Source organism: Zea mays, chromosome 3 (assembly GCF_902167145.1).
Source record: "Zea mays cultivar B73 chromosome 3, Zm-B73-REFERENCE-NAM-5.0, whole genome shotgun sequence".
Classification (NCBI taxonomy): domain Eukaryota; kingdom Viridiplantae; phylum Streptophyta; class Magnoliopsida; order Poales; family Poaceae; genus Zea; species Zea mays.
In genome coordinates, this window is record NC_050098.1 from 166,016,921 (window position 1) to 166,026,878 (window position 9,958).

Sequence of the window (9,958 nt, forward strand, 5' to 3'; positions counted from 1 at the left end):
TGAATAAAAATAATGTTGTATTGATGAGATGGTGAAATTAGACTAGATGCAACTAGAGTCTATTAATATTTAATTCGGCGTTAAAATATTGAAAGTAAGGACTCACTTTAGTAAGCTATTTCTGCAAAAGTATCTAAGTTGATTTTTGCTCAAGCCTTTCCTTGATTCCTATTTAACCAGCATATCCTTGAGAGTCTTTTTACTTAGTCGGGTAAGACTTGCAAAAGTACACTCCGTACTCAGGGTTTTCGAACCCATGTTGTTGTAGGTGATGAGGAGTACTCTAAGTGTTCCTGTGGCTGGAGGGCGTTTCCAGTTCTGGAGGAAGATTAGCTAGGCTTGTGTATAAGCTTTGGAGGGTTCCTACCTTCTTGCTATTGTAATAAGTTATGCACTTTGAGTATATCAGGACTTGTAATAAATGTAACTCTTCCTATGTAATAAACTTCAGTTTTAGAAAAGAAAATAATGTTTTATAAAGTATTCCGCTCTTATCTCCGAAGTGTGTGTGTATCGAATGTCATTACTGTAATATGCATGTATGGTGGGAGATCCTTGGGATGATGAGTTCAAGTTATTGAACTCGTGATAGTCTTGTTAAGTTACATGGTACACGTGCATAGCCATCTGAGGCCATCAAGGAAAGGATTGGTGCATGTGGGCCCGATAACTTGGGAGGGCTGTCACAGCGTGATATCGGAGCGATGCCCCATTATCATGGATATTAAAGTAATCCTTTGATAGACTTCAAAAGGATTTTGAGTCCAAATTATTTTGGAAAAACTTAAGAATGAATAAGCAAATCCTGATAGTCGAAGTGCAAATAGTATATGGGTAAGTTAAGGACTATAAGGTGGCTTAGTTTAGGATGCTAACCACTAACCCGCAACTATAATGCAATTTTCTGCAGGTACACTAACTAAACCCTAGGAAAGTGCGACTAGTATTCCATGACGGAGTGAGTAGGTATGCCACCGCCATAGAACGTGAAAGCCACTATATGTTGGCAAGAATTGCGAGGACGAATTGGACGAGCATGCATCATGACATACAATTTTAAGTTAAGCCTCCTATGTAGTAGCTTAGTACATGTTTTATCCATCATATTCATGCTACCTATCTTTGTTTTTCTATACTACCTTTTTCTATTCGTGAAGCCTTGAAACCCAGTTCATTTGGTGGACCTGTAGTTTATAAGGTACAGTTGCCAAAGAATTTTTCAACAGTGCACAACATATTCTACATGTCCCAGTTAAAGAAATGTCTTCGAGTCTCCAAGCATGTTATTGAGATTTCAGATGTTAACCTTGGACCAGATTTAACCTACTTGGAATATCCCATAAAGGTGTTGGATCTAAAGGATCGGGTCACTTGAAGAAAAGCTATCAAGTTTTACTAGATATAGTGGAACCAACACCCGGAAGATAAACCATATGGGAATCAAAGGAGTATTTAGAAAAACATTTTCCTGAGTTCTTAGTTTCTTCTAAGCCCTAGGTTTTATGTAGTTGTTTTTTATGTGAACCAACAAGGGTACACCCCTGTCTTGTAGGAGTAATGGGGAAAGAAACTGGTGACGCGTTTCCTTTTCCATTATCTAGCCTAGAGTTTTAATCCTGGGACGAGATTTCTTTTTAGGGGGAAAGACTGTAACACCCCTGGTGTTACGATAACTAAAAATTTTGCATGTCATCGTCTGCACTTGCATTAACTGCTTGATACACCTAGAATGCATTCACTAGGTCAAAAAATTTCAATGAATATGGTGTTGTGTATTAGAGTATAGGGCTCAGATTAAGAACTTTGCTTAAGACATGGGAAGAGAAGTCGTCTCTTGAGCAAGTAATAAGTTGGCTTGGAATTTAAAGTATTAAAGGTAAGTCTTAGGACCAAGAGCAACTTTGCTTTCAAAGGTGGGTTAAGTGGAAGAATTAATTGAGGAACTAGATTAACCTTAAAAACCTTAAGTGAGATTTCAAAACCTTGCTTGGAATTGTGGATAAACAAAACAACTCCTAAAACAAGAACACTTTGGACATGAGCTTCATATACTAGAGTTGGATTTGAGATTAAGGAGTCACTTGTCTTTTAGGAGTATGGATTGAGTTCGTAAATCAATAGATGAGGAGTTACATTTGAAACCCTAAACTAGCGCAAAAGTGTAATTTAAAATTTAGAAAGGACTGGTTAAAAGTTCATATACCAAAGTTGTAGAGCTTGGAAAAGTGAATAACTTTATTATTTGAAGATTCCCAAGTTGTCTGGAAGATTTTGGAGTTAAGTACAAAATTCAGTTTTGGGTTCATTTTGAAATTGCTTAAAATAATATAAACTAGTCAAATTTGAACCCTTGTAACTTCTGATATAAAACCATTTAGAAGATGGTCATTATAACAAAGTTATAGGGCCACATGAGGAGTATAAGTTTGGTTGAGTCACCTAGCCCTAAAGCTATTTGGAACATGGAGAAAAACTAATCCAAAGTAGAGCTAACAGAGTTTCTGGATTTCAGACTTGGTAGAATTCAGAGTCTGAATTTCAGCAATTGGAACAAATTTTGAGCTATTGTAGTTTGGAATGCAAGAGGTTTTGGTTAATGACCACTATAGCAAACTTGTAGAATAAGTATAAGAGAACAACTGTTATTAAGTGTCACAGCCCTGGAACTATATACAACTAGGAGAAAAAGATGATCCAAAGTGAGGCTGTCAGACTTTTGAATTTCAAATTGTGAACAGTGTCTGAAATCAGATTTCTGTCTTTTGATAGCTGTTTCAGAGCCTGTTTGTGGCTGATCTAGAAGGTTTTGGTCTGTGATGTTTATGAAGGAAGTAAAGACCATATGATAGTGAACAAATCTAATAAAGTGGCTTTGACTTGATTCCACACAGAAAATGGAGAAAAACTTGTTCAAAGTTGGACTGGCAGACAGTGTTTCAACTGAACTTAGTTCAGTTGAGAACTGAAATTGCAGCAGGATGCCTAGTTTAGAGATCATTTGTGATTAATTCAGGTGGTTTTAGACTAAGGTTTCCATAGTTAAGTTAGAGACCATAGTAAATAGAACAAGTCTCCTTAAATAAGTATAGCTTGGTGCTACAAAAAAAAGGAGTAACGGCTGCTTAATGTGGTACTGTGTTAGGTGGCTGAAACTGAATTATATTCAGTTATTGAAAACGGAATTTCAGTGAAAGGTGCTGAGTTTGGATCCCATTTGTGACTGATTTGTGTTGATTTAGACTAAGGGTTCCATAGCAAAGTTGTAGACCATAGTAAAGTGAACAAGTTTGCAAAAGTGAGATGGACCTGGTTTCACATAAAAAGTGGAGTAAAGTGTGCTCAAAGTTGGTTTATCAGGTGTTGGGATTCAGACAGTATAAAACCAAAGTCTGAATATGTGTGTTTTTACCCAACTTTGGGGCCTTGGCGTAATAAATCCAAAGAGATTTGGGTTAAGAGTCTGTATCAAAATTAGAGACCAGTTGTAGATAAACATGTTTTGTGCAAAGAGTGGGCTTGCTACTGTATGGAATTTAGAGAATAGCCTGCTACAAAATCCTCTGTCAGACTTATTGGGGGCTGTTTCAGTGCACTGAAAATCTGTTTTAGGGTTGTGTTTAATTAACTTTAGAGCTCTCTAGGAATTGATCCATGGGGTTGTGAGCTATACTCTATATAAAAAGTGGAATACCTTATGTTGGTGTATATGTTTTGTGTGGTGAGAGTGGCTTGGTGCTACATGAAAAAGGGAGTAAAATACCCCCAATATTCCTCTGTCAGTGAGAATGAAGGATGGGGAGGTGTGTTGGCTCAGTTCAGTAACTGAAACTAGTTTCTATGTTTTCTGTCAGGAATTGGGGATATTTTGTACCTAATCTAAGGAGTTTTAAGCTAAAGTCCCTATAACCAAATGAAGTCCATAGAGTAGTGAACAAATTCTCTTAGGAAGGTGGGACTTGGTGCGGTACAAAACTGGGAGTAAGTTGTGTCAGAAAGTTCCCTGTCAAGTTGAGGTTGTGTTGTTCAGTAACTGAAAATTGGAGGTTTCAGTGATCTGTTGCTGTGTTTGGGGCACCATAACTTTTGATCCAGGGTCATTTGGCCTTGGGTTTTTGCAACAAGCTTGTGGAGCTATGTTGGATGGACAAATTCCTTGAGGTGAGGGAGACTTGATGATACACAGAACTGGGAGAATAGGTGTCCATATTGTTCTCTGCAGTTGTGCTGTATTTTGTGACTGAAACAGAATGTAGTGAGATTTGGCTAAGTTTGGATCACCACAACCTTTGTTCTATATGATTTCAGCCATGAGTTTCTATGCAAAACAGGTAGAGATATCCATGGAGAATAACTTTTGTGAAGGGATAGTGGTATGTTACTAAAAGAAATTGGGCGATCAATGCAGCTAAACAAGGAAATGTGCAAGGGGGCAGTGTTGACTGATTCATTAAATTCAGAGGACTGAAACTGTGTTTCAGTGATGTGTGGCCAACTTCAGAGCCACATAACTTGTGATCTACATATTTTGGGTCCTGGATTTTTATAGTAAACCTGAAGAGCCATGGTTGGGGAACAAATTTGTTTAGGAATGCTTGAGCTATCCTTGTTTGGAATAGAGAGAAAAAGGTGTTCGAACTATGTCTATCAGGCATGGAAATGCAAACCTGAATCAGTCACTATGGATTTGGTTCAGTATTTTTCTCCTGACTTTGGAGCTGTTTAGTGTCAGATCTAAGGATTATAAGGCTTTAGTCTGTATGGAAGATTGATAGTGAGTTAGTTGGTGAACAAGGTTCCTTAAGGTCGGTTCCCCTGTTGTTGCTTGGAGCTGGGAAAAATAAAGGGGTGAAGCTGTGAACTCAGTCAAACAGCAGCAGTTCAGTGTACTCCAAAAATATCTGAAGGAGATCTTTTTATCCCTGCTGGCTGCACTAGCGTGTAGAAATGAAGATAAGGTTGTAGTGAATAGTTGAAGGTCCTAGAGCTCTCACTCCCCACTAAAATATCCAATTTAGACTGCATATGGGGGGGGGGGGGGGGGGGGGGCAGTGGGCAGTAGAAATCTTATCTATTTTGTCTACTACCTACAGATTTGGACAAAGTGATATTTATGTGTGGGAGCTGAGCCAACAAGGTGTAGTGCTTGTATGCCACGTTTTTGAACCTTTAGTGTGCTGGCACTCTAGGAATCCTCCTTCATCAAGCGTGGATGAGCTCCACTGCACCTGCCCCTATATTCATTGCCTTGGGCTGTACTCAGTTTAGCTTCCCTCCCCTGCCCTCATGCTCTAGCCAAAGTTGCAGCTGGTACGTGGTAGTTCATGTATCCATGCTGGTAGTAGCTCTTCTCCTCAGCCACCAGTGCAGTTTACCCTTGTTCATCACAGCCAACTCCTGTGTTTGGTGACCACAATAGCAATCCTTTAACCTCACCATGGCCAGGGTTCGTGGAGATTGTCTCGGCATTGTTGTGCCCGTTCCTTGTTCCACACATGTCAGTGAAGCTTCTAAAGTTGGTATTCCTAACTCTACTATTGTGTGTTGAATAGAACGAGGTTGCGCCATCACAGCTTGGCGCCGTGGACAGCTTCCCCGCCGACCCATCAACCCATGTTGTCTCTGGTTGTTTTCACGCGAGCACTGTCATCTTGTTAGGTCGCTGAAGCTCTCCGTGTTCATAGTTAGAGCTCTATCATGCGGAGACCGCGGGATCGGGCTCGCCGGACCCAAGGTTCCGCCCCCACCGTGGCCAGAGTCGATATTGGTCTCTTCGATCCGATTAACCAAGGGAAAGTGATGGGGTCGGTTTGGGTGACGGGTAGTTATGCTCGTTCTCGTCGAGACGATCGCCTCCGGCGGCTCTGCACGGTATTTGGCCGGCGTTAGTCGGAGTGGGGTCGTGGCCAAGAGGTTGTAAATGAGCTGAAGCCGAGGGACCCGAGCGTCGTTGTCAGTCACACAGACCAATATTGGTTGGGCTTCGGATTGGTTTAATTAGAACGTGGGGTTCTTTTTGCAAACTAGCAAGTGCGGGCACGCAAGCGTGGGCCGACTGTGCGCAGGGTATTTGGGCTGGCTGAGTTTGTTTGGGTCCAACACTGTTACCAGTTTTGTTTTTTTGTTTTATCAGCAAACTTGTAAATGGTGCTAAAAATTGTAGGAAAATCCAAAAATAGTGGGACAAATTTTATTGGGTGTCAAAAATCAGAAGCTCTCTGGTAAAGTTGGTTTGAGGATTTTTAGAGACTTGTTATCAGAATATGTACTCTTGGGCAAAGTTTGGAACAATTTGGATATGATTTGCTTAGCGAAATAATAGTTGCCCAAAAAGGAAAAGGATTTCACCTATGAAATGAGGACACCTAGTAGTTAAGTGAAGCGATGAAGTTGCTTAAGAAGTTTTAAGATTTTGGATGAGATCTAAGATGGATTAGTTCTCTGGTTTGCCTCAGTAAATCCGATTTGGCCACTATTAGTAAGTGTTGGTGGTGTAGAACCATGTGTATACTTGTCATGTGTTTTAGTTTGTGGTATTTATGTTCCCCACGTCTACTTATGCGAGTTTGCATTTCATGTCATTACATAAACATACATGTATTTGTAATTGACTTGTAGAACACCTAGAAGAAGTGGTGTTTGAAGGAGGAGTCTACTCCAGTGGCTACTGATCAATTGGAGGAGCCATCTAACCGGGTATTGGGTGGAAAGGTCTTTAGCCTCTTCTCTGCAACAAAGGTTAACCCCGGTGCATGCAACCCCTTCCTTGTGCTTTTAAATGATTTTTACACACTTTAAGTCTAGCGAAATGTGCATTAGGTTTATAGGAGTTTCTTGGAAACCATTTGATGCATTGGCTACCTTGAAATCCATTCCTTTTATAGATACTTCTGGTGAAGTATCAAATATTGTTTACAAAAATTGCTTAGCCCTGCCTAGAGGTAAATCTTGCGGATAGAGTTTGTCCTTTGCACTAATGCCTAGCTCGGGGGTTATCCTAAAGAAGGATGACTTCTGCCTGCAAGAATATTTTCATTGGGAGCATGGTGGGATCTTACTGCAAAGTTCCCTATAATGCTCTTTTCATCCTAAGGAACACAAACAATCCTAAGGGTGGAAGTACTTAACTCGAGACTTGGGCTAGGAACAGGTGATGCTCCATCCAGGTTAAATAAGGATTGGATGCGTATGTAGGCCTGTATGATCAAGGACTATCTTAACTGGCCACATGCCCTGGATATGGGACAGGGTAAGCTTGAACCCGACTATTCCATATATGAAAAGACAATCGCGCACTAGGAGTGGAGAGATGGCGAGAGTGGCACGTACCCTCCTGGCAAAGGACCACCTAAAAGGGGTGGTGTGCTCTCGGGTGGCGCGGACCTGTTCATGCAGTGGAGGATTCGTGGGAATGGTAGACATATACAAGAGTTACGAGAAACATATGTCGTGTGGTTAGAGATCCTCAATTGAGTAAATCGATTCGAATCGTCGTTATATCCCCGGACAGTGGAGACTTGATCTCTGACCTGCAACCTAGGTTAGGATGTAAACATTATGAATAAAAATAATGTTGTATTGATGAGATGGTGAAATTAGACTAGATGCAACTAGAGTCTATTAATATTTAATTCGGCGTTAAAATATTGAAAGTAAGGACTCACTTTAGTAAGCTATTTCTGCAAAAGTAACTAAGTTGATTCTTGCTCAAGCCTTTCCTTGATTCCTATTTAACCAACATATCCTTGATTCTTTTTCCTTAGTCGGGTAAGACTTTCGCAAGTACACTCCATACTCAGGGTTTTCGAACCCATGTTGTTGTAGGTGATGAGGAGTACTCTAAGTGTTCCTGTGGCTGGAGGGCATTTCCAGTTCTGGAGGAAGATTAGCTAGGCTTGTGTATAAGCGTCGGAGGGTTCCTACCTTCTTGCTATTGTAATAATTTATGCACTTTGAGTATATCAGGACTTGTAATAAATGTAACTCTTCTTATGTAATAAACTTCAGTTTTAGAAATGAAAAGAATGTTTTATAAAGTATTTCGCTCTTATCTCCGAAGTGTGCGTGTATCGAATGTGATTACTGTAATATGCATGTATGGTGGGAAATCCTTGGGATGATGAGTTCAAGTTATTGAACTCGTGATAGTCTTGTTAAGTTACATGGAACACATGCATAGCCATCTGAGGCCATCAAGGCAAGGATTGGTGCATGTGGGCCCGATAACTTGGGAGGGTTGTCACAGATAGTTTAGAAGAAATACCAATTGATGGGAACTATCATTGATTGGATATTGATTAAGGAGATGAGTTCCCATACCTTTGCTTTTACCTTTCTTCCTTTAGGTGAAGAGCAACCTTGAGGCTTGAGTATTTTAATAAATTGAACGTGCACTCAATCTCTTGTAGATTTTCATAAATATGCTCAAGAGAGATGTCATTAGTAACACAAGCACTAGTTTCCTATTTAGTAAACATTTTTGGGTAGGAATGACAGGTAGATTACTAAAACATGGAAACTTCATAACATGAACTAGATTATCTCATAAACGATATTATGCACAATTTTAACTTATAAAACAAGCATAGTTAATCTCTCAAATTCATGGAGACAAATCTAATTCATAACATGGATAACGATTAATGTAGCAGAATCATATCCAATTTATGCAAGAAGAAATACATTACATATCATTGGATTGATTTTCTTTTTATGTTAGATTACACATTCCATAGAGAAACTTATTCTCTTGATATAAGACTACTTAAGTCACTTAGACAAAAGCATTAGTCTCACGATTCTAGTCATAGAGAGAACTTCCCTTTTATAAGTGTCCTAAGGATTTAAATTCCTTATATGACACCTTATTCTTTTAAGAACATGGAATATTTCTCTCTATGTCTAGAACATGGCAACAATAGGATCACTAATGTAAAACATGTCATAAGGTACTTACAACAATTTAAAGCATGTAGATTGCCATAATATGGAAATGATAAATATGCAATGTACCATACGACGAAAACTTTCTCCAAAGAATGGTGACATAATTTAACAATATTCTTAAGTACTTCCTTTTTTCTACGTGACTACACAAGACATAAGGGAAATGATAATTAAAGATACTTGCACTTAAAGACATAAGAGTTACCATCTTTTGGCTTTCCTCTATGTTGTAGGCTTTGATTTTCCACACAGGATAATCCTTTATTCCCTACAACATCAATATCTGGCTTGAGATGATATTAGTTCTAGATATAATAATTCAAAATAACTTTGGGTCAATCTTAGAGATATAAACATTGTAAGATTGATAGCTTGAGTTAATAAGAATTGAATTAACCCACTCAAGCACCTCCAAAGCTTCATATCATCTCCTTTTCCCTGCAAAGCTTGTCAAGCATATTTTGGTCCCCATCTCTTGATGGGTCCATCAAGGTTAGTCAACAAAGATCTAGGAACCCAAATGTCCTTTGTGCTAGCACTTGGTAAACTCATTACCTTTCTAGCACAAGTTGCAATTTTGGGTTGCCTAGTTACATATGAATCGATTGACAAGCTAGGAGCGGAATAGTTACCAATGGGACAATCCTTGCATAGATGTCCCTTCCTTCGGCATATGTAGCAAAGGCGATCTTCACGTTTTGAAGATTTCTTATTTCCTTGTCTCTTGTTTGCTACATGGTTAGTAAATATTTTCTTTTCTAAAACTATGCCTTTTTGTTTTACATAGGGACATGACTTAACCATATGTCCCTTTTTAGAGCATCTAAAACATTTTTATCATCCTTGTTAATAACCAAGTCATTTTCTTTAACATAGGGACATGACCTAATCAAGTCCCCCTTTTTCAAAGCATTCACTACAATTCTTATTTTTCTTAGTGTGAAGTGTGGCTTGATCATTACCTTGGATGTTACCTTGTATGGAGGCATGGTTGAGGCTTTTGGTAGAGGTATTG

At 39.2% G+C, this 9,958-nt stretch overlaps 1 long non-coding RNA gene across 1 annotated transcript; it reads left to right on the forward strand.

The window, feature by feature from the left end:
• The first annotated feature begins 5,073 nt into the window (after positions 1–5,073).
• Positions 5,074–8,036, forward strand: LOC118476715 (uncharacterized). The gene is made up of 3 exons (XR_004857233.1): positions 5,074–5,494; positions 6,616–6,735; positions 7,822–8,036. It is a non-coding gene; the product is annotated as an uncharacterized lncRNA (long non-coding RNA).
• The last annotated feature ends 1,922 nt before the right edge of the window (positions 8,037–9,958 follow it).